General features: G+C 46.1%; 1 protein-coding gene across 6 annotated transcripts in view; it reads left to right on the top strand.

Annotated features, from left to right (window-relative positions):
* INPP5A (inositol polyphosphate-5-phosphatase A) overlaps nucleotides 1–26483 on the top strand; it is a 193827-nt gene that overhangs the window by 29221 nt on the left and 138123 nt on the right. For 3 of the 6 annotated variants that reach the window (XM_074232118.1, XM_074232117.1, XM_074232116.1), the window contains exon 1: nucleotides 24729–25151. The exons of 1 other annotated variant lie outside the window; for it this stretch is intronic. The gene's annotated coding sequence lies outside the window, so the exon portion shown is untranslated. Of the gene's footprint in view, nucleotides 1–24728; nucleotides 25152–26483 lie in introns of those variants that run through there. 2 more of the 6 variants (XM_074232120.1, XM_074232119.1) reach the window with 1 other exon arrangement.

Raw genomic sequence — 26483 nt, 5'->3', positions numbered from 1 at the left:
GATCTCTTAGCTCCAGCCTTAGCTGTTCTGGGAAGGGCTGCCAGGGTGCCCTATAGTGGTGTGCCATGGATGGGGTCCTTCTTGAACCTCTGTTTCCTCCTCTATATTGTGAACAAGACTGGCTTCTCAAAAGCATCTAGACATCCTTATGTGAGCTGCTCATTGGAATCTGTAGGGAATCCAGATGTTGAACTCTGGGAGCTTCCAGGTGCATCATTGGAATGACCCAGTATAGCAGAACAGCAGTGGCGATTTGAAGTGAGCAGGAGAGCAGCAGGTTTGGATTGGGGGACTGTGTTCAAGGAGAATCTTGACCCTTGGCGGGGCTCTGTGGTCACTTGGCAGTACACCTCTGGCCCCAAGACTGGACTCTGGTACTAGTGTCCTGACGCTCCCTGTTGCTTCTCCCCCCTGCCTCCCCATTTGTCTTATTCTCTGCTCAGAAGCTGGAAGTTGATGTGCCATCCTCTCTTTAGTTCCTGGCCTCTGAGCTGGGCAGCTCTGGAAGCCCAGTCCTGCTACTGGGGGAAGGGCCCAGGGCTTTCTGGGCAGGGTCAGTCTTTGGGAAAGCTGGAGTGACTTACACCCTGGGGGTTGTTTCCTACATCCCGGGTGACTGACCATTTACTGTGAGTGTTTTTCTTTCTAAGGTTTGGACTGTCTTTGTATTAGCTGGTGGTTCTTGAACCAACCTGGGTCCAAATTAGTGGATTCCCTGCCCCCCCACCCCAGCCTGGATCCCAAACAAGCCAGCTTGCCAGATATTCCTTGACACTGTTGGGAGTGGGAATGGGTGGGCCGCCTCTCCCAGAGGCTTTGGGAACAGCTGCCAAGGCTGTCCTAACTTCTCCTGGGGAGAAATGCCCTCTCCTTGAGGATTGCTGTGGCACCTGGCAGCTCCTCAACCTCTGGACGCATAGACTCCATGTTGGACCTCAAGAGGACTTCTTGGGTCAGCTGTGGCAGCGATGCCATGCCCTCAGTAATGGGCCCTGGCTGGCCCTAGGATTGCCCAGCTCTCTCACTCCTAGCTGGACTAGAGTGTATGCACACACAGAGGCCATTCATTCCCCTTGCCTAGGTAAATAAACATTCCCAATATTTTTAGGCATCAAATATTGACCCAGCAGCCAGAGCTGCCATCTCCACCCTGCCGGGTCTGGTGAATGAAGTGGCAGGAACCCCACACTCCCACGGTAGCCGGTTCCCCTCGGCCCAGTTCGACCTTTAAGTAGAGGGAAGCTTGTGTTCCACAAGCTGAACTTGGCCCTAGAGTGTGCGAGGAGCAGTGTGGGCTGTGTCTATGCTGCCCTCCCCCATTTTGTATAACACCGTCGAGATTGGAGACTAACTGCCAAGCTGGCTTCTATTGGGGTTGGGATGGTGGAAGTGGCAGCAGGAGAAGGACCTGGGGACTCTGCTCAGAGCCAGGTTTGATGGCATTCAGCTTCTTAGCCCCCTCTCTTCTCCCCAAGTGGAGTCTTTCTGTCCAGGAGGCCCCTCTCAGTTCAGCCTCAGAGAGCATGGACAGTGGGCAGAACTTGTCCCCTCCTGAGCCAGTGGCTCTCCCCCCAACTAGAGGCTCTGAGGCCATTGCTTCTTTAGCGAGGCAAGTAGGGACCTTGGGCTGTGTTCAGATTCTCCTCAGAGATGGGATTCAGTGAGGGACATCCTCCACCCCTAAATGAAAAGCCACTCGTTCAGCAATCTAATGATCTGTCTGTGTGCTTTACATGGAATGGACAAGTATTATCCATGTTGACTTTAAAATTAGTGATGTAGCAGGAACACAGTGGGCCCTGACTTTGGACCCACATCCTCAGAACTTGGGGTTTGGAGGACTTGGGAGGCCATCCCACACAGCTTAGACCTAGGTCCCCAGGGACTGAGATCTGGCAGGGGTTCTCAAGGCCAGCCCCTCCTCATGGTCACATTTACCTGCTCATGGTCACTCAGCTAGGACCCAGTAGGGCCACCTTCAGCTCCAAGTCTATGATGTCTGAGCCAGGATCCTAGACTTGATCCTTCAGCCAGACTGGCCTGACAGGTCATCTACTCGAGTGTAGCCTCTGACCTCCCGGGGTGGTGGTGGTGGTGGTGGTGGGGTCAGTGGTTTCTCATTTTTCTCTTAAAAGGAACTGCCTTCCTGAAATAGAGACTAAGGGGACCTAGCTCTATCTGCTGGCTCTGGAATCTCACTGGGGTCCTCCTCGCACCTCTGTGAGATCAGGGCAATTCTCTGTTGTCTCTTCCCAACATCTTTGTGAGGAATTCATTTTGACCAACATGGACTGGGAGTCCACACAGGGTGGGCTTGGGCAACACTCCCACTCTGGTCGTCACCCCTTCCAGCTCCTGATTCCAGGATCCATTTTCCCTTGATTGGTCAGCTAGGGGCAGGTCTTTGTTTCGAGTTTTCGGGCTAGCATTCTCTCCTCACAGAACCCAGGCACAAAGGTATGCTGGGGGTGGGTGTGGGGGTGGGGGGGCTGTGTGTGTAATGGACCCTTTCCTACTCCTTGATTTTCACCCTCTAGCAGTGGACTAGGCTGCTTGGGAAGACCTCTGCCCTCGGCCCCATCCCACTTGGCCTTGCTCTGGTGTGGGCCACAGGTGGTGCCTTCCTGTCGGCCTTTGTGGGCTTTGCAGACACACGACGGGTACTTTGGTAAAAAGCAGATTGGATGGCCACAATCTAAGCGTGAGAGTGATTTCTACCAAAAATTCTAGAGCTGCTTAATGGTTATTAAAGAGAGGGGGGCCCTGAAAAGCTAGAGGAGGAGGAGGCACTGATCAGCTCCAGCAGCACAGGGGGCTGAAACAAGAGGCAGATGCGCCTCACCTGCTTTCTGCCCGGGGTGGGGGAGGGCATGTAGACGGGCAGGTTGGAGGCTGTTTGGTCAGATGGGTGGAGAAAGGCCTGGATAACATACTCCTCCAAAATTCAGGGTATACCCACAGGGGTTGGGAGCCAATACCAGAGAAGAATCAGGAATCCCACCCAGCAGAATCAGACAAAATGGACAATCTAGGGGTCCTGAGTCTAAGCTGGGGGAGATTGGGGTTAGGCAGCAGTTGGTGTGAAAAAGAACTAGGGGTCTGAGGATGCTTGAAGCCTCCTCAGAGTTAGTGGGTGGCAGCCAAGGAAGACAGCCTGGTCTGGGCCCACCTTTGAGGTCACACCAGGAGCATGTGGCTCCTCCAGCTTCTGTCTGAGGACCTGCCGGTCCCAGCCCCAGATGTGGCTCCTCAGGATTGACATTCAGCACAGATTCTCCAGGGGTGGGGGGCAGTGCTCAGAGTGGTTTGCCTGTCCCTGGTTTTTGCCCTGTTCCTCCCAGGGTCTAGGCCCTCCTCATAGCAGGAACTTGGGGTTTATAGAATGTATGTTGAGGGAGCAGAAAAATTGATCTCATCAATCAGGAAACACTAAGCAAGGGGATACAAAAGGAGGCAAAAGACAGGCCCTGCCCTCAAGGAGCTCCCATGGAATGGAGATAACCTGCAAATCTGTACAAAATTAAGGAAATTAAGGGAAGGAGAATGGCCCTGGGATGGAGGTGGGGAGAAGCCAGAGGAGATGTCCAAACCAGCCCAGGGATGGAGAGGCTTGTTTGTGGAACAGTCAGGAGGCCGGAGGCACTGGAGGGAAGAAATCTTTTGGGGAAGTGAGGTGTCTGTAGACTGGAAAAATTGCAGGGGGTGGGTGGGTGATGAAGGATTCTGAAACTCAAATACGGTATTTGGAATTGAATCTGGAGCTTAGTGAGATGGGGGACGGTGATATGATTAGACATTTACTTAGGAAAATCACTTTGGTGGTTAATTGGAGGAGGGTAGATTAAGGCAGGCAGACCCACCCCCTGCAGGCTATTGCATTAGGAGAATACCTGAGAGTGAAGGGAGGGAGTTATGCTATTAAACCTGAAACAGAGGCTGAGATAAGTCAAATTAGTCTGGATTGGATCCCAGAGGGTCTGGGGGCCCTGGGCTGTTTGTTGGCCCTGGGCTTGGGGTAAAGAGTAGGGAGCTGCGCAGAAAGGGGGTAGGGTGAGGAGGTAGGGACAAGCCTGGACTGGTGAGTCTGACTAACCAGGAGGATGGCAGTGCCCTTAGCAGAAAGAGACCAGGATGTCCAGAGCCTTCTCTCCTGTGGGCAGAGCAGTTGGTGGTGGCTTCCTCCCCCAGAATCCCCTCTGGGCTGGCCATATTCTGTCACACCTCCTGCCTGGAACACCTGGAAGTCAGTGGGAGGCAAGACCCAGTTTTGAGAGATTTGCATCCCACTCCCCCTCCTAGATTGGGGGAGGGGTCCGAGTGTCTGAGAGGTCAGATGTCTGGGCCCTCTTCCCTCCTCAGGGGCTTGCTTTGAACCTGTCTCTCTCTGCTTCCCACCTGGACTGAAGCATCTCCTGGAGGCTGGGAGATGACCTTGAGGCCTTCACTTTCCCCCTTTCCTTCTGAACAGGAACAGAATAATTCCAGGTTGGGCTGGGCCGGGTCACCATGTTGGGCCTGTGAGTGAGAGCTTCCTCAGGAGGGCTGCTGGGGGAAATGTCTTTAACTCACTTCAAAACAGGATATCTCAGAATAGCCTGGGCTTTAAATATACAGGCTTTTCCCTGGCTGAATTTGAGGCTCAGGAGAGGGGCTGCTGGGCTATTTGGGGGATGCTCCCTTGAGATGAGGCCATCATCCCTGCAGCCCTGAAGCAGGGTGCACCCTTTGGCCCAGAACCTGGAGAATACCCACCTCCTCTAAAGCAGCATCAGGAGAATAGAGGGAGTGGAGAAGCCTGGTGGACCTAGTTTGGGCTTTGGGGTAGAGGTTTAACATGCTTCGTGGGCTGTCATTTCAGAATCATCAGAAGCGGGAATCGGGTGGGGAAAATGGATTTTTTAAGCTATGAATGCTCTGATTAATTTTGGTTCCAAAGAGAGATGGTGCAGGGAAAAACAATTTTAAATGCCTTTAGAAAGGCCTTTTTATTGGCCCAGGATGTTGGAGCTGGGGCAGTCATCCCCAGGAGCTCCAATCAGGGAAATGGGTGAATGGGATTTTCTCCAAGTATCATGCTGGTGCTTCCAGGGATGTGGGCTTTTCAGGTGATGCCGATGCTCATGGCCCCCCAGGCTCTCCCTTCCAAGCAGTAGCTTCAGTGTTATCCTGTCTCCTCACTCTCCCTCAACCCCCACATACAATCAGTAATTATGAGTGCTCTATTTCAGTTTAGTCAAGTACCTGCTGTATACAGAACATTGCCTACCCTTTGGTTCTGTGACGGGGTGGCACCTGGTTTTATAGTGGTAGCACTCTTGGTTTTTGTCCTTACATGTTCTTCTGGGCATGGGAGCCCTTATTGTTCAGAAAAGAAAACTGAGGCAGATAGAGTTTTTAGCTCATGAATGTCTGAGGCTGGATTTGAACTCAGGTTTTCCTTGCTCCAGGTCTGCTTCTCTATCCACTGAGCCACCCAGTTTATTTCCTACAGGCTAGGAAACTGGGGCAGCCTGAGATCAGGGCAGATGGCACTGCATTTGTCCCAGATTCATGGTCTGATTCTTGACAGACCAAATGAGGCTCAGAGCAGACCCTTTTTTATTTTTTTTACCGAATTGAATTGGGCTCCTTTCACATTTCAGTCTCCCTTGGTTGCCTTGTTTTCAATCCAAATTGTGATGTTTCCCCGGCTTCTTGGGTGTTCCAGGGCCCACTCAGCAGGATGCCCCTCTACTGTAGGCAAGGAGGGAGTCAATAAGAACAAACAGACAAACTGCCTTGTGCCAGTGCCCCTTAGGCTCCTCATGGAGCTGTTACCCTTCAAATCCTAGGATTCCTTGCACTACAGGGGAGCAAGTCACTGAAAGGGCAACCTTTCTTCTTGCCTGGGTCATCTGCTGCCAGGGGCAGAGCAACTGCAGGGACCCAGCAAGGGGGCAGCTTGGGATTGCTGCTGGAACTTAGGGGAGTTTGGACTCAGGCTCCTGAGAAGCTCCAAATTGAAACCCTTTGGGGCTCACCTCCTGCTTGACGTGGGCAATGGGCCCTGCGCCCAGGGAAATCCCTGTGCCAGCCCCACCCTGATCTGGAATGGAGCCTGGGGCAGGGCGATGTTCTTGGAAGTGACTTTTCCTGGGATCTGCTCTCTCTCTCTCTCTCTCTCTCTCTCTCTCTCTCCCCCCACCTGGGGATCCAGTGGTGTACACTGGGCCTGGGCCTGGGCATGCCCGGGAAGGGCCCACTTCTTATCCTGGGTTACTGGTCAGGACTTGGTCCAGGCAGCTCTCCCTCCTCTCTGGCCCTCCAAAAAAGGGGGGATCCAAGTTTATTCAGAATTCATGTGTTTGTGTGTGAGAGCATGAAAGTGTATGTATGTATATGGGTCTATGTGTGTGAGCATGTGCATGGGTGGGAACATTGTCTGTAAGGTTTGTCTTTGGCGTGTTCATGTTTCCTTACCTCCTTCTACCCTTCCCTGCCTACCTCTCTGCCTCCTGACGTCCGGGCCTCCCTCCCTCCTTTACCTACCTCCCTCTCTGCCTCTCAAAGTTGGTTATTGTTGTTTTCTAGCCAAGGAGAAGGTGCTGCCTTGTGCCAGTGCCCTGGCTTTCCTCCTCTCTTGGAGGATGGTACTAGTCTGATCTCTAGAGTCCTTACCCAGATGGGGACTTTTAACCTAATTTAGGGGAATTTCTTCATTGGCCTTCCCTGCATTTCTCCCCGTTTCAGGTTGGTGGCTTTGCTTTCCCAGCTGGGGAAAGTCCTGGCTGGGGACCATGCCCAGACATCTAGGCTCCCAGGGCCCTTTGTCCCATGGTCCAAGGCTCAGCTGCCACCTACAGGCATCCTTCTTCAGAGGCTCTTTCTCAGCGTTGTCATTTCAGTGAACGAGCCATTATTTCTTCCTTGAGAGCCCTATTTTTAGCCTAGCCCTGCCCACTTGCCTTTCTGAAGGAAATGTCCTTGGTTGGGATAAGAGGGGAGCCCGGGACAGGATTTCCTGTGGAAACTTGTGTTCATCTTCCGGCCTGGTAAGCTTCTACCTGGTTGTAGGAGTGGCCTCAAACCATAGCACTGGCATGGAAGGTCAGAGGAAGCCCTGAGTCCTCACTGACTCCAGAGCCCTGGCCATGACTGGGCTATTCACCTGCTTCAGGGTGGCTGCTGGTGCAGTGTGACTGTTTGTCAGGAGTTTGGGGATTGCTGAGGGGCTCACTTTATGCTCTTTCTTTGTTTCTTCCTACCTGGGTGAAGTCCCCTAGATGCTGAGCCCTGAGGTGGACCAGGGACTGGGAAGCCAGGTGGATCTTTTACCTGGAACTGATGGGTTCACAGTTTTCATTGATTTGGGAAGTCTTTGCAAACCTTTTGACTCTTATGTTCATGCTGATTGTTATTAATTATTCTCTTAATTGGTACCTGGACAACCACTTTGGGCAAGGCTGGGGTGACTTGACTTGGAACTGATTAGCCATCTCTGGTCCAGGAGCCTCGGGCTTTGCCCATTTGTGTGTCTTGGGACTACATGTCCCTTTGGCCCAGCTTAATTTGGCCCCTGAGAAACAGGACTGGTCCTCTTGTTCCCCTGGGCCTCAGGGACTGACCCCACTACTTCCCTCTGCTATTGTCTTCTACCCACCAGGCCCTGTTCCTTCTTTCTGATTCCTTCTCTCCATTGAGAGACCTTTTATAGGGCCTTTGCTGACCTAGAACTGGCCTGTGCTGGCTGGACTTCCCTTTGCAGGACCTGGAACTAGACAGGGAGGAAACCTAGGAGAAGGGATCAAGTAGCCTCAGCCACATGGACAATTTACCATTTCTAACCCTAATTCCAATCCTGAGTTCAAATCCAGCTTCAGACACTAGCTGTGTGACCCTGGACAAGTCACCTTACCATTTTCTGCCTTAGTTTTCTCATCTGTAAAATGGGGCTTCTAAGAGCCCCTACTTCTTGGGTTGTTGTAGAGATAAAATGAGAAGTGTGTGAAGTACTTGGCAAACCTTAAGGTTTTACCTAAACCCTCACTATTGTGGGCCCCTCTCTTCCCTGGTGATGGGAGGACTCCAACCGTCTGGGTTTCCAGACCAGCGAAGTAGAGATGGATGATCTGCCTCTGCTTGTTGGGCCTGTGGGAGAGGAGGGTGTCCTGGTTTCAGTTGCTTCTCTTCTCCCCACTCTCCTGGTGCTGCCTCCCTTTCCCCCAGGAAGCATGCCCAGGGCGTGCATCATGACCCCAAGAGGCTGATGGGGTCCCTCTCTTAGTATTCTCAGTCTTGTCCTATGTGGAGTTTTCAGGAGCTTCCTATTCCCTCCTTTCTCACATGGAGAGCAGGGATGGAGGGAGAACCAGAGACCTGCAGAAGGGAAGAGAGGGGAAGTTCCTCAGGGACAGGTTGGAAGGGGGTTGAAGAAAGAAGAGAGCATCATTGGGAAGAGAAAGTGTTGGCCTCTATCCCCACTCACCCTGACCCACTGCCCAGACTCCTTGGGAGCTCTCCATCATCAGGGTCCCAGGACACAGGTGAGGATCCCTGGATTCCCACCTTCCCCAGTTGTTTCACTGTTGGCTCCCTTATGGCTCCCAGGTGCCCCTGCCCTTCTGGTCTCCTCACTGCACCAGCCACCTTCAATGTGCTGCCCCAGACTCAACAGGAGACATGTTTCTTGTATGCTTTCCAGCAGAGGTGAGAATGAAGCTCCATTGTCAGTGAGGGAGCAGCTAGGTGGTGCAGTGGACAGAGCTCTGACCTTGGAGTCAGGAGGACAGGAGTTCAAATCCAGTCTCAGATACTTGACACTAGGGCCATCTTGGGCAAGTCACTTGACTAGGATGGCTTTGCATCCAGGGCCATTCTAGTTGTCCTGATTCATATCTGGCCCCTGGACCCAGATGGCTTTGGGGGAGAAAGTGAGTCAGGTGACTTGGCACAACCCCCCCCCCCCCCTTCAGATTCAATTCAGGTGCTTGTTTATGGCATCACCTCCCTGTTATGACCTTCTTGGAGAATTCAGGACAAACATCATCATCATTAGCATCATTAGCAGTGAGGGGATTACTCTAACCTGGTTAGGAGAGAACTGGGAAGGCATTAACTCAAGATTGGAGAGAAAAATGTCACTGTTTGCCTAGAACACCCACGAAAATTTACTGAGCTAAGTGAGCCTGTCTTAGAATTCAAAGAGAAAAGTGCACAAACCATCAGTCTTTGATTAACAAAGAAATGAGTCAGATACTTGAGCCCTGGCCTACTTAGAAACACAAAAACCATAAAACAAGGAGAAGAAACTGATTTTCATGGAACACAGGAAGAATTAAATAATTGGAGAAAGTGGCAGTGTTCCTTGTTGATGGTTAGGCCCAGCTCACCTCATAAAGATGATCATGCTCCCCAGACTTTATAGACATAGTGTAATACTGACTCCTCCCTAATGTGCCCCCCAACACACACACACACACACACACACACACACACACACATACACTATTCTAATACAACCTTTAAAAGGCACTCATTCTCTAGGCTGGTTGGCAGAGGTAGAGGTGGGTAAATGTATCTCACAGAACCTCCACAGAGAAAACTTTCTGGTCTCTGGTGCCTATCGGTGTCCTGGTTTTCCCACTGGTTTCTGGGTTTGCTCAGTCCCTGGGCTGCTTCACTCCCTGGACCTAGGACCCTCTCATTCATCTCTGGTGTTCAGTTGAGGCCAAAACTCAGGATTTTGTGCTGGGGGGGCTATTTTCTAGCTCCTCTGTGCCAATGGGCTGCCCATGTAGAGTGAGAAGAGGCACCGCAGGGAACCTATCCCTCTGGGTCTTGCTCTGCCCAGGCCTTTGGTCCCATCATGCCCCCTCTTCTGGTCACTCTGGGGTCATTTCAGATAGGCTTTGAGACCAGACTGCAGAGTGGTCTCGATGGCTATGTGTGTGTTGTGATTGTGTTTGGGCTTGATTTCTTTGTCCCATTTGCACTTCCTCCTTTCTCTCAAATCTTAATAAATGCTTAGTGACTTAGTCTGGGAAACTGTGGGGGATAGGTGAATTTGGCATGGGGGAATCTGGTGGGAGGGGGGATAAGTTGCAAGGGGGAAAGACAAGCCTCATTTTCTGGCCTTTGCCCCCCTACTCCCCACCTGCTCCCTCTTGATCTCCCCAAATCTCCCATCAGCCACTTATGGTGCTGAGAGATCCTTGGAGCCTCCCTCCTTTTCTCTCTTTTGAGCCACCAAGGCAACCTACGTGAGGCCTTCTCTTTTGTTTCTGGAGTCACTAGAGTAGAGAGAACATTTGGGGGCTAGGGGACTGGGTTCTGTTTTTCCCCCCACCTCCTTCCCGTATTCAACTAGACCTTAGAATAGGTAAAACACTGAATAAGAAGGGCATTTTCAACTTCAACTATCCAGAGGAGAGTATCTCAAATATGGAAGGAGCTCGAATCGCGTTCGTAGGGGTCTGGGTTGAAGGTCTGTTTGACCAAAGAAGGGCAGGGAGCTACCAAGATTCCAAGGGTCTTCCATTGGGAAGAGGCCATTTACTCAGGCAAGACTAGGAGGGGATGTTGGAAATTGGGGGTCAGGAAACCTTTCTCATGATGAATGGGAGGTGATGGCAACACCTTCATGGGAAGCCTTCAGGGCAAGATTGGGTTGCTGCTTGTTATAGTGGTCTTGGTCTGCTTGGGAAGCTGGGTGAGACGATTAGACTTGAGGATTGTGGCCCCTTCCCTGCTCTGTGATTCCTCGATGGTAGGAGACCATTGGAAGCCAGATGGTAGAGAGGACGTGTCTAACCCTTGCCCCAATCCTTGGAGCCCCCATCCACAGTCTCAGAACTGGGCCTCCTCAGAGCCCAAGTCCAAGAACTCATGAAACGGATATATCCATGGACCATCCAAGGGAGATGAGATGGTGCTAAAGAATCATTTGCTTTGGCATCTTCAGGGGACAGGAGAGTCCAGTAGAGAGCCACTGGCTTCAGTTTAAATAAAAATCTCCCTCTTAGCTTCCTGGTTGCCTTATTCCAACTCTGCCCAGTCAGTCTGTGTCTCCTAGGTCACACAGTGGGGATAGAGGACTAGCCCTGGTGTCAGGAGGATCAGTTTAAATCTGGGCTCAGACACTTAACCTAGCTGTGTGACTTTGTCACTTGATCTTATCACCTTGCAAAAAATCCCTCCCTCCAAAGAAATGTTAATGATCCTTTCTGCTCCCCCCTCCCCCTTCCTGATTTAATGGTCAGCATAATCCTCTGACAATCCTGGATCATCTGAAGATTGGCAAAACACCAGATAATTCTCTGACACTGCTCCTCCTCCCTCCTCCCCAAAAGTAGGTGCAGAGATAAATGTCCAGTTTGAAATTCAATTAGGTTGTCTGCTTTTAAAATAGAAATGTATTTTCTATTGTTCTTCAGTGCTTTTCTGGAGAGTGGATCTCTTGTCTCCCAGTCCAACCTGGCCCGCTTCCTGGGTTTACCTTTAGGAGCCTTGGATGGCCAGGTCCTGTTCATGTCCATGTGTTCATGGGACCTCAGTGAGCCTCCATTTGTCCTAGGATTGAATCAGACTCACACACAATGGGATTCCCTTGGCTGCTTCTTCCATGGAGGTTAATACCACTGAGTCTTTTGAAGCCCCAAGGCCCCTCTGGCTTTGCTACCTAGACCTCCTGAGAATGGCTCATGAGATGTGCCTCAGGAGGCTGTGATTCAGAAGCTGCCATCCTTCAGCTCCATCTTGTCCGTGGCTCCTGGTGGGTGCCAGTGCTGCCAGCAGCCTTGGGTACCCTACAAAACAAAGCACCAGGACTCCCTGATCCAGTTCCAAGCTGCCCTTCACAACCCAAGTTCTGCAAGGCTGTGGAAGAGTTTTTCTGTGGGATTGGTTCAGCCCAAGGATTGGCTTAGGTCATAAATTACTTAACTGAGGTGACTTTTCCAAGGTAACCAAGCTGCAGTGCATGCTGGTGATATTCCCAGGGACCAGGGGCCCTGGCACGTGGAATCCTAGAACCTGAGTGGAAAGCCTGGGTCTTCTGTGGGATCCCTCTGTGACTTTAGACAACTTCCTGGGTTAGTCCAGAGGCACTGTGACATTCTTTATTACTGGAGATGAGTCTTCCCGTGATCTACAGACCTATGACCTAGGCTTCCTGGGGTTTTTTCTCCTTCCTGATCCACCCCAGTATATGCATAGGGAGGGAACTGGCCCTCTGCCTACATCCATTCTTTCTTTCTCCCCCTCCCTGGTCCTGTGAAGATGCTCCCCGAAGCATGGTGCAAGCTGCACTTGGACTCTGAATTAAGAGGCCACCATTGCAGATTCACAACTTCATTTATTAGTTTGTGGGCAGATCAGAGAGCTTTCTGGAAGCAGCTGAGGAGTCCAAGTGAGGTGGAGACAGGCTCACAGGCAGGAGCTCTCTGATAATGCTTTCTGCTTTCCTTGGAAATCCTGGCGATGGCTGTGGTGGTCATGGTGGTCATGGTGGAGGTGCTCAGGGCAGGTGCTGACCTGTGGAATGGCAGCCAGATGCCAGGACCTGGTCAGGGCTTACAAATTAGGCTGGGTGCCCCTGAGAACAGGAACCCTTTTACTCCTGAGTTCAAACTGTCTGGAACTAAGGATAGGACTTGGGTAGGAGAGCCCAAAGGCCAGGAGTTCTCCACATGCCTCTGGATCTGGAAGAGGGAGACAGGGAGCTGGAGAAGAGCTTGGATTTCTACTTCAATATTGTATACCTTAGGGGAAACTAATTAGGACTTGCTAAGAGTTTGAGCCCTCTCTCCCCATCTGCTTAAAGTAGACCGAGTTGGGCTCTTCGTCTTTGCTTCTTATTTAGTCACTTTTAAAATTGTTTTCAAGTTGTCAAATGTTGGTTTTGATTTGGAAAGGCATTTGAGATTCCTGTGTGTGTGTGTGTGTGTGTGTGTGTGTGTGTGTGTGTGTAGGTGTACAAAAACATAAGAAAAGCTGCATGTATGTGTGTGGAAACAGGAAAAGAGCTCTGTATGTGCGAGCATTGTGTGTGTGTGTGTGTGTGTAAGTATAACCAGAGAAGGAAATGGTGCTCTGTATGTGTGTGTGTGTGTGTGTTTCTTCCCCTTTGAAGACCTTTCTGCCCTCAGGGTTGGTTATTCCAATTCGAGGGACAGAAATAGATTTTTAGTGGAAACTTTGCCTGAGGAAGGACCATTTCAGGATTTCCAGTTGTTGCGAGCCAGAAGAAATGGCCTCTGGCTCCTTGGGGAAGATGGGGAGGATTGGGGATTGACTGCCAGGACCTCTTTCCTCTTTGGGACACAGCTCCTGGGAACAGCAGCAATGCAACAGCTAATGGCCCTCCAAGGTTGGCTTTGCTATTTCTTTTTTTTCTTTTTTCTTTTTTTTTTGCAAGGCAAGGGGGTTAAATGACTTGCCCAAGGTCACACAGCTAGGTAATTATTAAGTGTCTGAGGTCAGATTTGAACTCAGGTCCTCCTGACTCCAGGGCCAGTGCTCTATCCACCGCACTACCTAGCCACCCCTTGGCCTTGCTATTTCGTACAATTGCTGCCTAGTGACTGAGCTTATGGGCATGACCAGGACTCTCACAATAAACTTGGAGTTCCTTCTTGGCTGTAACATTCATGAGAGCTCCCTGGATCTCAGGGGAGGTTCTCCCCATTTTCCAGCTAATGGAGGCTGGCCCGCCTCCAGTCCATGTGGCCCCATAGTCCCTGACCTTCTATCTGAAGGAGCCCCAACCTACTGGACATTATCCTCTGGTCAGGATAAGGGATAAGAAATGCTCTGTCTGCAGAATGAATAGCTGGCCGACGTAACGGATGGACCCTGCAGTCAGCGCATCTGCGGCCAAGGCCGAGGAAGCTCTGGGACCCTTCTCAGAATCAGGCTTTCATATATTTCAGTCAGAGCTGAGGGAGACCCAAGGGTGTTGTCCCTTTGTTCCCCCGGCCCCGGGGGCTGGGGAGGGTTTCCATTCGTCTTAGGGCTAGGAGAAGGGAGCCCTCCGCAGCCTGACCCTCCTACAGGCCGGGCCTAGTCTCCTGAATCAAAGGCTTCATTTGACCTTCTCCCAGAGCTTGGGGAACCATTGGAAACACTGTATCCTCATCCTGGGACTTGGGCTGTGTCCCAGTAGAAACAGTGTATCCTCTCCCCGGGGCTTGGGGGCCTTGCCTGTATCTTCAGCCAGAGGCTTGGGGGCTTTGGCCAGGAGACGCAGGAGGAGACTGGCTCTCTGAAACCCTGGAAAGGTCTCCTGGCTGTGGGCTGGAACCGAGTTCTATTGACAGGAGATGCCATGAGAGGAATAGACTCAAGTTCTTTGGACAGGGGCTGTGGGGAGATGAACACAGACTTTTTCGAACAAATTGTTCCAGACCTTGCTTGGGGAGAGAGCTTTGCCTGAGACTCTCTGGTGGGAGGAGAGGCCAAAACAGCAGCAGCAGCAGCAGCTATCTGTGCCCCCCACCCCCACTCCATCCTCCCACTGAGATGGGGGAAAGCTTCATCTTTGTCCTATCTGGAAGCAAATGGGAGGATAGAGTGGTGGGCTTCCAGGAGGGAGCTGCACCTTGGGCAGCTAGGGGATCAGTGACTAGACCTGAATTTGAATGTAGCCTCAGATACTTGTCACTTAATAGTTGTGTGATCTTGTACAAGTCACTTAATTCCAATTGTCTGGTAGGGCCATCTCCAGACATCCTGATCTATAGCTATATATGGTCACTGGACCCAGATGGCTCCTGAGGAGAAAGTGAAGCAAGAAACTTAGCGTAGCACCTCCCCCCCAACCCTAATCCAGTTCATTTGATTGTCATGGCATCTCCTCCCTGATATCTTAATCTTCATCATCATCATCATTAGTTATAAAGTGCTTAGCACAGGGCCTATAGGTGCTTCCCCTTCTCAGTCCTTGTCTGTGAGTGTCCAAACAGCCCTGGCCCCTTTCCTTCACTACATTCCTTCTATTTAAAAATAACAGCAAAGAGAACAACGGGCAGAAATTGTTTCCTATAGATACCCCTCCTCCGTGTGTGGCAGGAAGCCCATTTGTCAGAAACCAGAGAAACACTCCATAGAGCTTCGAAAGGTTGGACAATTCAGTCAGTGTTTCTGTTCAAGGTTCAGCTTATTTCCGTCTGGATTTCTTAGAATTAAGTTATGGTTATATTATCACACACCCATCATTACACACACACATACTCTCTCTCTCACAAACACACACACACACACACACACACACACACACACACACACACACACACACAGAGAAGTAAATGTCAAATCAGTCCCTGGACAGAAACAACTCCACTCTGGTGCTGGGGGACAGGACCCCCATCTGTGGCCCAACTTCATTTCTTTGAGGATGTTTACATGGATATGAGTGAGCAAAGATTGAGGAGATTGACTGGTGCCAGTTTCATCTAGCAAACATTGATTAAGCTCCTAACTAGGTGATGGGGAAACAGTCCCTACATCCAAGGTGTTTCTGTTCTCCTGGGGAGGGAGTGGCGAACACCACTGTGGTACCTGCCAGGTCAGTGAAGGGGCCATTAAGGAATGCTTCCTGCCTAGACCATGAAAACAGAACCTTCTTTGCAATTGGATTTTTGGAGGAAGGTCTGCTCTGAAATGAATCTGATGGAAAGATAGTGAGGGGCCTATGATGTCGAGGACACCATTCTATATCTAGGGACCACATGGCCCAATGCACTTGGGGGTATTAGTATTATCTACAACTGAACTCTGGAGCCGTGAAGATCAGTGGGGATGTGAATGGGGCAGTTGGAATGGTAGAATCCACTTGATGGGAGGCTTCTAGCTGTAGCTGAGGCATTCTTAATTTATCCCAGGGGATCTGGAAGCCAACAGCAATAGAACAAATGTATTCTTAGCACCTACTACAGTCAGACCTTGTCCTGGGCACTGGGGTTGCTTAGAAAACAATGGAATAGTTCCTGCTGTCCAAGAACCTCCATTGCCCTTGGTGTGACACCCGGTGATTTGGCCGCCTCTGGGTGGTTGAGAGTTTGAAGACAGAAACTCTCTTGAACCTTAAAGAGAGGTCTGGGTCACTGTCCCTTGCCCAGAAGTAGAATTTGAAGCCAGGGTTTGCAATCTGGGAGGGAGTTGGGGGCTTTGTAGAGAAGGTGTTGCCTGAACTATCTTGAAGGGAGAGAGAGCTTCTTTGAAGCAGAGGGGGGAGGATGACTGATTAGTACAAAGGAAGAAGTAGGAGATGAAGTGATACCTGTGAAGATATTGATTGATACTCATAGTCCTTGACTGATAGACTGGGACTAAAAGATGAGGGGATTTCAGAGATAAATGGACGTGACTAATTTTATCTTGGAGTCAGTGAGTTCCTGGAATTTATTGAGCACAGGAGTGACTTGGTGAAGCAGTAAAGGAAAATCATTTTGGAAACTGTAAATGCTAGAACAGTGGTCAGAGAGGAGGGCGAGGCTGGAAACAAGGAGACCTCTTAGGAGGCAGTGAGCCAGGGAAGACATACAATGATATGGGAGGAGAGAGAAAAGGTTGAACATGTAACTGATTGGATCCTTGGAGTATGGGAGCTGAGGGACTGAAGCCCTGAGCTGGAAAGACTGATGAGGCTATGGACATTCAAAAGACAGCTTGGTCTAGGAGTGTTAATAGCAGGTTTGGTTTGGGACAGATCCAAGTCATCACCTTTGGAATGTCCAGCAGGTAATCCTCAGGGATGGTAGGCTGACATTCAAGGAAGACACTGACTGAAATAATACATTCAGAGTATTGAGTCAGAAAACTGTGTGGAGGATGGCTGAAAGAAGGAAGTAGAGGCTAAGATGGTTTGATTGGAGTAGTTTGAGGAAGAAATGCTCAAATACTACTTTGAGACTTGAACACTCCAACAGTGGTCAACAGGATGCCTGGGAAATGATAGAAATGCTTTCAGCAGAACTTGGGAGGAGAGGCTGGTGCTAGGGGAGAGGAATGATTAACACGAAGCTGGAGATTCCCAAAGGAATAACAGAAGAGCCATCTCACAGAGACTGGCCTTTGGGATAGACAGGAGAACCTACTTTGATCTGGGGTGCCCTTTGGAGAGAGTCTTGGACAGCAGTGAACAAGACAAGGAGTCCAGGACTGAATGTATAGAATATCTAGCTCCTCATTCAGAACCATGTCCATTGTAACATGCCACCACAGCAGGTGATGAGACTGAGTTACTGAGTATGGGTAATGACTGAGCAAAGGAAACTAAGAAAGAGCCATCAGAGAGGTGAGCAGAAAAGGAGAAGCAAAGGAAGGAAAGAGAAGGATGCTCATCCTAGTCAAATGCTTTCAAAAGGTCACCAAGGAGAAAGATGGAAGAAGGTCAGAATACCCTGTGGGAAAACAAGGGAAGTAACCCCACTTCTAGCCTCAAATGCTTTATTTCTTAGAAAGAGGTGGCAGAACTTAAGTTCTGGCCCCTGGACAGAACCTGTCTCTGCCTCACTTTCCCCCTTCTGTGTGATGGGGTTAGTAGTGCCTCTGGGACAGGGCTTTTGGCAGCCCCTCAAAGCTCCCTTGGTGTTGACTCTGAGAGAGTTCAGGTGTATCTAGGTTTACCTCCTATGCCTGGCACTACCCCTAGCATTTCTGATGGTCACAGTCAACTGTGGATACTAGCAAGTCTTAGGGTTTGCTCTAGAAGAAATTGGGAAGTGTTCTCTTCTTTCCTACTTGGAGTACATCTGCTCTGGAGTCTGGGGAGGAGATAAACCTGGGAGCTCCTGAGAGAATTGAGAGAATCAATGGATAAAGCCTGTCTCTGTGTGTGTGTGTATGTGTGTGTGTGTGTGTGTGTGTTTTAGTGCACAAGCTCCATAGAAGTTCCCAGGGCTGTCCAAAAATACAGTTAGTCCCATGCAGTCCACAGGTCGATTTTATATGCCCCCCCCCCCCCCCCCCCCCCCGCCGCCGTGGGTTTACTAAATGCTTTAGTACATGAAGCAGAACTACTGCAGAACTCTCACTAAAATGGCAAGTGAAAATATATTGTCTGTTGTTTCAATAAAGACTTTTAATGTGAGGTTGGACAGGAACACCACACTGACCACAATGGCAGAAGAAATGTAGCTCCACCTAAGACCTCTTTTCTTTTTCTTTTTTCCTCATTTTTTAAAAAAGTTTTTTGAAGTTTTGATTTCCACATTCTACCCTGTCCTCTTCCCCCCCTGCCCCAAGATAGTAAGTAATCAGAAACAGGTTATTCATGTTGGAATTATGTAAAACATTTTCATGGTAGTCATTTTTTAGAATGCTGGATGTATGCTTGCAAAAAAAACTTTTATGGAGAACTCCTCCAGGGCAAGCACTTTCCCAAGGGGTCTGAAGAGATGATAATGAGATGCCATGAAGGTCTTATTTATTTATTTATTTGTTTGTTTTGCAAGGCAAATGGGGTTAAGTGGCTTGCCCAAGGCCACACAACTAGATAATTATTAAGTGTCTGAGACAGGATTTGAACCCAGCTACTCCTGACTCCAAGGCCAGTGCTTTATCCACTACGCCACCTGGCCACCCCTATGAAGGTCTTATTGGAGAACTTTAGAACTGATTGCACAGCATGGGAGACACTAGCACAGTACTGCCTAGCATGGTGTGCCCTCATGCTCTCTATGAGGGAGGCACAATTGAAGCAGCTCAAAGGAAATGTGACATCCATAAGTTTAGAGTACTCACCCCATCTATTCACATGAACTCTTTGTGCCCAACCTGTAGCAGAGCATTCTGAGTCTGTGTTGATCTGATCAGCCACAGTAGGGCACACTGTCATTTGTCTCACATGTAGTGATATCATTTTGATCTTCTTCAATAATGAAGGACAAGAATCAGTCATTTTGTACAAGAAGACTCAAAAAAAAAAAAGAAAAAAATGAAAGAAAAAGAAAAATGTCCTGCTTTAGTCTGTATTCAATCTATATCAGTTCTTTCTCTGGAGACAGTGCTTCCTTATGAGTCCTTTGGAAATGTCTTGGATCATTGTATTGTGGGAAATATCTAAGTCATTCACAGTTCTTCATCCAGCAATACTGCTGATACTGCATATAGTGTTCTCTTGGTTCTGTTCATTTCAATTTGCATCAGTTATTATAAGTCTTTCCAGGTTTTTCTGAAGTCATCTTGATTGTCATTCCTTATAGCACAATAGTATTCCATCACAAAAAATGCAGCCATTCCTCAATTCATAGGCATCCCCTCATTTCCCATAGGTCCTTTTCCTCTTTTTAGAAAAATGTGTTTGAGATACAGATTTAGCAGTGGTATTGCTGGATCAAAAGTATGCAGTTTTATAACCCTTTAGGCTTAATTCCAAATTGCTTTCCAGAATGGTTGGATTAGTTCAAATCTGTATATTAGCTTCCCAGTTTTCCCACATCCCTTCTAACATACAATTCCCTTTTTTGGGGGGGTCATATTAGCCTCACTCCGATTGGTGTGCATTGAGACATCAGAGTTGTTCTAATGTGCATTTCTTTTATCAATAGTGATTTAAAGCATTTTTCATATGACTATAGATAACTTTGATTTCTTTGTCTGAAAATTGCCTATTCAAATCCTTTGAACATTTATCAACTGGGGAATGACTTGTATTTTTATAAATTTGACACAATTCCCTATATATTTCAGAAATAAGGCCTTCCACAGAGATTTGTGTTGTAAAATTTTTTTCCAGTTTTCTGCTTTACCATTTTGCATTTTTTTTTGTTTTGTTTTAGTTTTTGCAAGGCAGTGGGGTTAAATGACTTGCCAAGGCCACAGAGCTAGGTAATTATTAAATGTCTGAGGCTGGATTTGAACTCAGGTACTCCTGACTCCAGGGCCAGTGCTCTATCCAGTGCACCACCTAGCCACCCCAGTTGCATTATTTTTGTTTGTGCAAAAAACTTATAAATTTTATATAATCAAAATTATTTATTTTGTACTTTATGATGTTTTTTATATATCTTTGGCTCTCAATTCTTCCCTTATTCATAAATATGCCAAACTTTTCTATGCTCTCTTAATTTACTTATATATCATCATTCCCTTTTTGACCTTATTTTGGTATACAGTGTGAGATGTTGGTCTCTACCTGGTTTCTGCCATGACATTTTCCAGTTTTCCTAGCAATTTTTGCCAAATAATGAACTTTAGTTCCAAAAGCTTAGATTTTTTTGGTTTATCATACACATAATGTAATTTGTACTTAATCTGTTCCACTGATTCACCACTCTGTTTCTTAGTGAGCACTACATTGTTAGATAATTTCCACTTTATGATATAGTTTGAGATCTGGTATGACTAGACTACCTTCTTTCACATTTTTTATCAACTCCCTTAAATAGCCTCAAACTTTTGTTCTTTCTTTCAGATGAATTTTTGTTATTAGTTTTTTCCAACCCTATAAAATAATTTTTGATTGTTTGATTAGTATGACACTGAATGAATATATGAATTTAGGTAGAATTGTCATTTTTATTATTTTGATTTGGCCTACTCATGAGCAATTATTATTTTTCCAATTGTGTAGGTCTGACTTTGGGTGGAAATATTTTGTAATTATGTTCATATAGTTTCTGGATTTGTCTTGACAAAGACTCCCAAATATTTTATATTATATATAGTTATTTTAAATGGAATTTCTCTTTCTGTCTCTTGCTACTGGACTTTATTAGTAATTTGGTAATAAATGGAAATGCTGATGATTAATGCAGTTTTATTTCATCTTCTATAACTTTATTAAAGTTAATAGCTCCAAGTACTTTTTTACTTGAATCTTTAGGATTCTCTAAGTATACTCTAATATTATCTGCTTCCTCATTGATTATTCTAATTTCTTCAATTTATTTTTCTTATTACTTCAGTTAATATTTCTAGTACAATATTAAATAAAAGAGGATATAATGGACATCCTTGCTTTACTTTTGATTGTATCAGGAAGACTTCTAGCTTATCCTCACTACAGATAATGCTTTTTGATGATTTTAGATAGATATTACTTAGCATTTTAAGATAAGCTCCATATATTCCTATGCTCTCTAGTGTTTTTAGTAGGAATGAATATTGGATTTTATCAGACATTTTCTGCATCCATTGGGACAACATATGAATTCTGTTGGTTTTGTTATTGATATAATCAATTATTCCAATGTTTTTCCTAATATTGAACCATCCCTGCATTCCAAGTATAAATCTCATCTGGTTCTAGTGTGTTATCTTTGTGATATAGTGCTATAATTTCTTTGCTAGTATTTTATTTAAAAATTTTGTAGCAGTTTTCATTATGGATATTAGTCTATAATTTCCTTTTTCTGTTTTGGTTCTTCTTGGTTACCATAGTTGTGGAATTTGGTAGGAATTTGGTCATGTTTTGCCTGTTCCTCCAAATAGTTTATAAAATATTGGAATTAATTGTTTTTTTAAATGGTTGTTAGAATTTGCTTATTAATTTATCTATCCTGGGGATTTTTTCTTAGAAGTTCATTGTCCAGTTTCTTTTATTTTTAAGATTGAGTTAAATTTTCCATTTCTAATTCTCCTAATCTGGGTAATTTCTGTTTCTGGAGATGATTATTTATTTCATTTAGATTGTCAAATTTATTGGCATATAATTGGGCAAAATAACTCCTGACAGTTGTCTTAATTTCTTCTTCATTAGTGGTGAGTTCACCCCTTTTATTTTTGATATTAGTAATTTGATCAATTAACTAATGGTTTATCTATTTTATTGGTTTCCTCCCCACCATAACACTGGCTTAGTTTTATTTTGTTCATTTATTAGTTCTTGTCTTTCACATTTATTGATCTCTCCTTTGATTTTTTTTTTTTAGGTTTTTGCAAGGCAAATGGGGTTAAGTGGCTTGCCCAAGGCCACACAGCTAGGTCATTATTAAGTGTCTGAGACCAGATTTGAACCCAGGTACTCCTGACTCCAAGGCTGGTGCTTTATCCACTACGCCACCTAGCCGCCCCTCTCCTTTGATTTTTAGGATCTCCAATATGATGTTTAAATGAGAATTTTTAATTTGTTCTTTTTCTAGTTATTTTTTCTACTTTTTCTCTATTTTATTGATGTGAACAATTAAAGATATAAATTTTCCCCTAAGTACTACTTTGACTGCAGCTCATAAATTTTGATACATTGTCTCATTATTGTAATTTTCTTAATTTTTTTAACAAGACTTTTATTTTTTTCCAATTATATGCAAAGATAGTTTTTAGCATTCATCCTTTTGCAGGTTTTTTGAATTTCACATGTTTCTACCACTCTCCCTTCCCCCTCCCCATGATAATAAGCAATCTGATATAGGCTGTACATGTACCATCGTGTTTAACATATTTCTGTATTAGTCATGTCATGAAAAAAGAGTTAGAACATAGGAAAATAAAATTGTGGTCATTTACTCCATTAAAATTATTGATTTGTTTCTATGATTTGTTCTTTGATCCACTTACTATATGGGATTGGATTATTTAATTTTTAATTTTAATTGCTTTCAGTTATTGAATATAATTTTTATTGCATTATGATCTGAAAAGGATGTATTATTTCTACTGCATTTTGTTCTGAGGTTTTTATGTTCTAATACTTAATTTTTGTGTATACACTATGTACTGCTGAGAAAAAGGTTTATTTCTTTCTGTTTCCATCAGTTTTTTTCCTGAGAGCTGTCATTTCTGATTTTTCCAGAATTTTATTTACCTCCTTAGCTTCTTGTTTATTTTTGGTTATATTTATCTAGTTCTGAGAGGGGAAATTGAGGTCCCCCACTGGTATAGTTTTATTATCTGTTTCCACCTCTAACTCATTCAGCTTCTTCCAAAATTAGATACTATACAATTAAGTGCATACATGTTTAGTATCAGTATCTTCTTTGAATGTGGTAGCTTTCAGCAAGATATGGTTTCCTTCTTTAGCTCTTTTAATTAGATCTATTTTGCCCTTCCTTTGTCTGAGATCATGTTTCTTTGTTTCAGCTGCTCCCAGTCCCTTGCCTTTAACCCTGTGTTTATCTCTCTGCTTCTATTTTATGAGTTCATCTCATTCACACAGATAGTTATGATAACTGATAATTTCCCTCTGGTATTTTTCACTTGTTTATTCCTTTTTCTTAGATCCCAACTTTTCCCTTCCCCAATATACCCTCCCTTTCATCAAGCCCTCCCTCCCTTCACTTTCTGTTAGCCCCATTCCTTTTTACGTACTTTTAAGGTAACTCCCTCTTTGAGCCAATTTTGATGAGAGGTCTAGGCTTCCCCCCCCCATCCACATATCTTCCCTTCCATTGATGCTGTTTGTCCTTCATTTTCAAAAAAGACTATGACATCAGGAAGGTGTGCCATAACATGCATATGAATTTGATTTAAGTGAGGACTGCTTGTGCTAAGTCACCAGCCTCACTTTCTTCTTCATCCAGTAACCAACTGTGAATCAGAATGATTGAAGATGAACCTGGATGGGAGGCAGTTAGGGTTAAATGACTTGCTCAAGGTCACACAGCTAAGAAGTATCTCAGGTCACATTCAAACTCAGGTCCTGACTTCCCCAATGCACCATCTAACTGCTCCATACCTCTTTTATGTGGAATAATTTAACCCCCCCCCCATTCAATTTATGCCCTCCTTCCAGTACAATTTTCTTTTTCACCTCTTTGTATTGTTTTTTTTGGGGGGGGGTATCATCTCATCAAAGCCACCTTATAACCATACCCTTTGTCTGCATATACTCCTAAAAAGTTGTAAACATTTTCTTGCCACATAGAATTATAAACAGTTTAACCTTATTCAATTTCTTATATTTTCTTTCTTCTTTTTTAAACCTTTCTTTTTCCCTTGATTCTTGTATTTAAGAAGTCAATTTTTCTATTCAGTTCTAGTATTTTTGATTAGAAATAATTGAAAGTCCTCTATTTCATTAAATTTTATTTCCACCCCTGAAAGATTATATTTAATTTTTCTGGGTAGATGATTCTTGGTTGTAGTCCTAATTCTTTTGTCTTCTTGTTTTCTTATCTTCTTTTGTCTATCATATTCCAAGCACTCTGATTCTTTAATATGAAGCCCGACTATAGCTCTATGATATTTGATTTATTGCTTTTTGTCTGCTTACAATGCTTTCTTGATCTGTGAGCTCTGAAATTTGACAGTGATGTTCCTTGGAGTTTTCACTTTGGGATCTCTTTCAGGTGTGATCAGTGGATTCTTTCAATTTCTATTTTGCCCTCTCTGGTTTTATTAGATCAGGACAATTTTCTTTGGTAATTTTTGGAATGATGTTCAGGGTTTTTTTTTTTTTTAATCCTGGTTTTCAGGGAGTTACGTAACTCTTACATTATCTTTCCTGGATCTATTTTTCTGGATCAGTTCTTTTTCCAATGAGAAATTTCACATTTTCTTCTATTTTTTTTTTTTACTATTTTGGTTTTGTTTTATTGTATCTTGATGCTATTCTACTTGTTATCTAATTTTTAAGGAATTATTTTTTTCCCTTGAACTTTTATACTTTAACTAATTCTATTTTTGGGAGTTATTTTCTGCAGCAAATTTTTGTTCCTGTTTTCCCTTGCTGCTGACTCTTTTTTCATGATTCTCTTATATTACTCTTTGCTTTTCCCAATTTTTCTTCTCTAATTTGCTTTTCAAAATCCTTTTTAAGGATTTTGAGGAATTCCTTTTGGACCTGGCACCAAAATACATTTTTCTTTTAGACTTCACATTTTGACACTATTGTCTTCTTTTCAGTTTTGACCTTCTTTCTCCCTATCATCATTGTAACTTCCTATAGTCAATCGTTTTTCTGTGAGTGTGTGTGTGTGTGTGTGTGTGTGTGTGTTCACTTTGTGCTGGAGCTCCAGTTTTCACTGGACTTCAGGACTTAGCCATATGCTTTTTCAGGAGAGCAGGCTTCTCTTCTGCCTTGAACAGGGAGGTGGGGCCTCCCTGACCTCCCCTGGGTGTGTGGCTTAGCAGTTGGCCTGTTCCAAGGGTGGGGGCCTTGCTGTTGGGTTGCTATGGTAATAGAATCTATCTGGTGGCTGGCTTTAGAGGAGGGATCTTGTTGCTGATCTGTGTGTGTGTGTGGAGGGGTGTGTGCTCTGCTTGTGGGTTGCTGTGGAAATAGGGTAAACCTGGTAAGCCCCGGGGGTGGCCCCCATTGGCCTCAGGGCTCCACTGCTGATCTCCAATGGGTTGAAGACCTCACTGGTGGCTTGTGCTGGGGTGGGAGGGGTCACCCGGCTGGGACTCGGCTCTGCTACTCTGACTTCTCACTGGCATGGGATGGGGGGATTTGTAGGAGGATGGGCTCTGGCTGGTAGATTACTCCTGATTTAGAGCCTTGCTGCAGGCCCCCTGCTGTGAGTCTGTCAGGGGTAGGGGGCTTCTGTTGCCCTTGTACCTGGCCTCCCTCCCACCCCACTGAGACAGATTTTTCATATGGGGCTGGTAAGCTGCTTCCTTTTCCCCTAGATCAATTCTGAGGCAATTTTCTAGTTGTTGGGAGGGGATTTGGAAGGATTTCAGGGGGTTCCTTCCTCACCCCACCATCTTGACACCAGAAATTTTAGGACCTTATTTTTTTTTTCTTTTCTTTTCTTTTCTTTTCTTTTCTTTTCTTTTCTTTTCTTTTCTTTTCTTTTCTTTTCTTTTCTTTTCTTTGCAAGGTGATGGGTTAAGTGACTTGCCCAAGATCACACAGCTAGGTAATTATTAAGTGAGATTAGATTTGAACCCAGGTCCTCCTGAGTCCAGGGCCGGTGCTCTATCCTGCACTACCTAGCTGTCCCAGGACTTAAGAACATATCTTTAAGCCCCTCTCCAAACAAGGGACCTCACCCTGCCCCTCTCTCTCTTGTGGCAGAAGTGGGCACTGAGGGGCAGTAGTGCCTGGGTGGTTGGCCCCTTGCCTTCCTTTTGAGAGCCATGTACAAAGCATGACCCTAAGTGGAAGGGCAGGACATAGGATATATTTGGAAATGAAGTGATATAAATAAAAACCACAGTCATTAGCCCAGGCCCGTGGGTCCTTTGCCTCTGGGGCTTCAAGAATTCCTGGATGTTCCCTGTGATGCTGGGTGACTGCTTTGCACTAACTAGCTTGTTCTGCTGGCGTGCAGACCTTTCTTCGGGGGATTCTCTTGGTGGCCTCCCTTAGCCCTCCTCCCCACTCCCATTCCCCCTTCCCTCCTGTCTCCTCCACTTCCTCCTTCTGCCGCCCCTCTTCCCCCCTCTCCCCAAGTTGACACTGTCTGCCTCTGTCCAGAAAGTCGGGGCTTCAGGGCTGAATGACACCCTTTTTCCACTCACCTCCCTGGCATAAACCTGAGTTTTGAGTTGGCAGCTGTAATTACTATTTTTAGCCTTTGATTAACGTTTAACTCCTGAAGTTTCCTGTATTCTGTGCTGAGAGCTGGAAGCTCTGCCAACCCCAGAGGGAGGAGAAGGGTTGCCTGCACCCCAGTCCA

This window comes from Macrotis lagotis, chromosome 4 (assembly GCF_037893015.1).
Source record: "Macrotis lagotis isolate mMagLag1 chromosome 4, bilby.v1.9.chrom.fasta, whole genome shotgun sequence".
In the NCBI taxonomy this organism is placed as follows: domain Eukaryota; kingdom Metazoa; phylum Chordata; class Mammalia; order Peramelemorphia; family Peramelidae; genus Macrotis; species Macrotis lagotis.
This window is presented reverse-complemented; position numbering and strand designations above follow the sequence as displayed.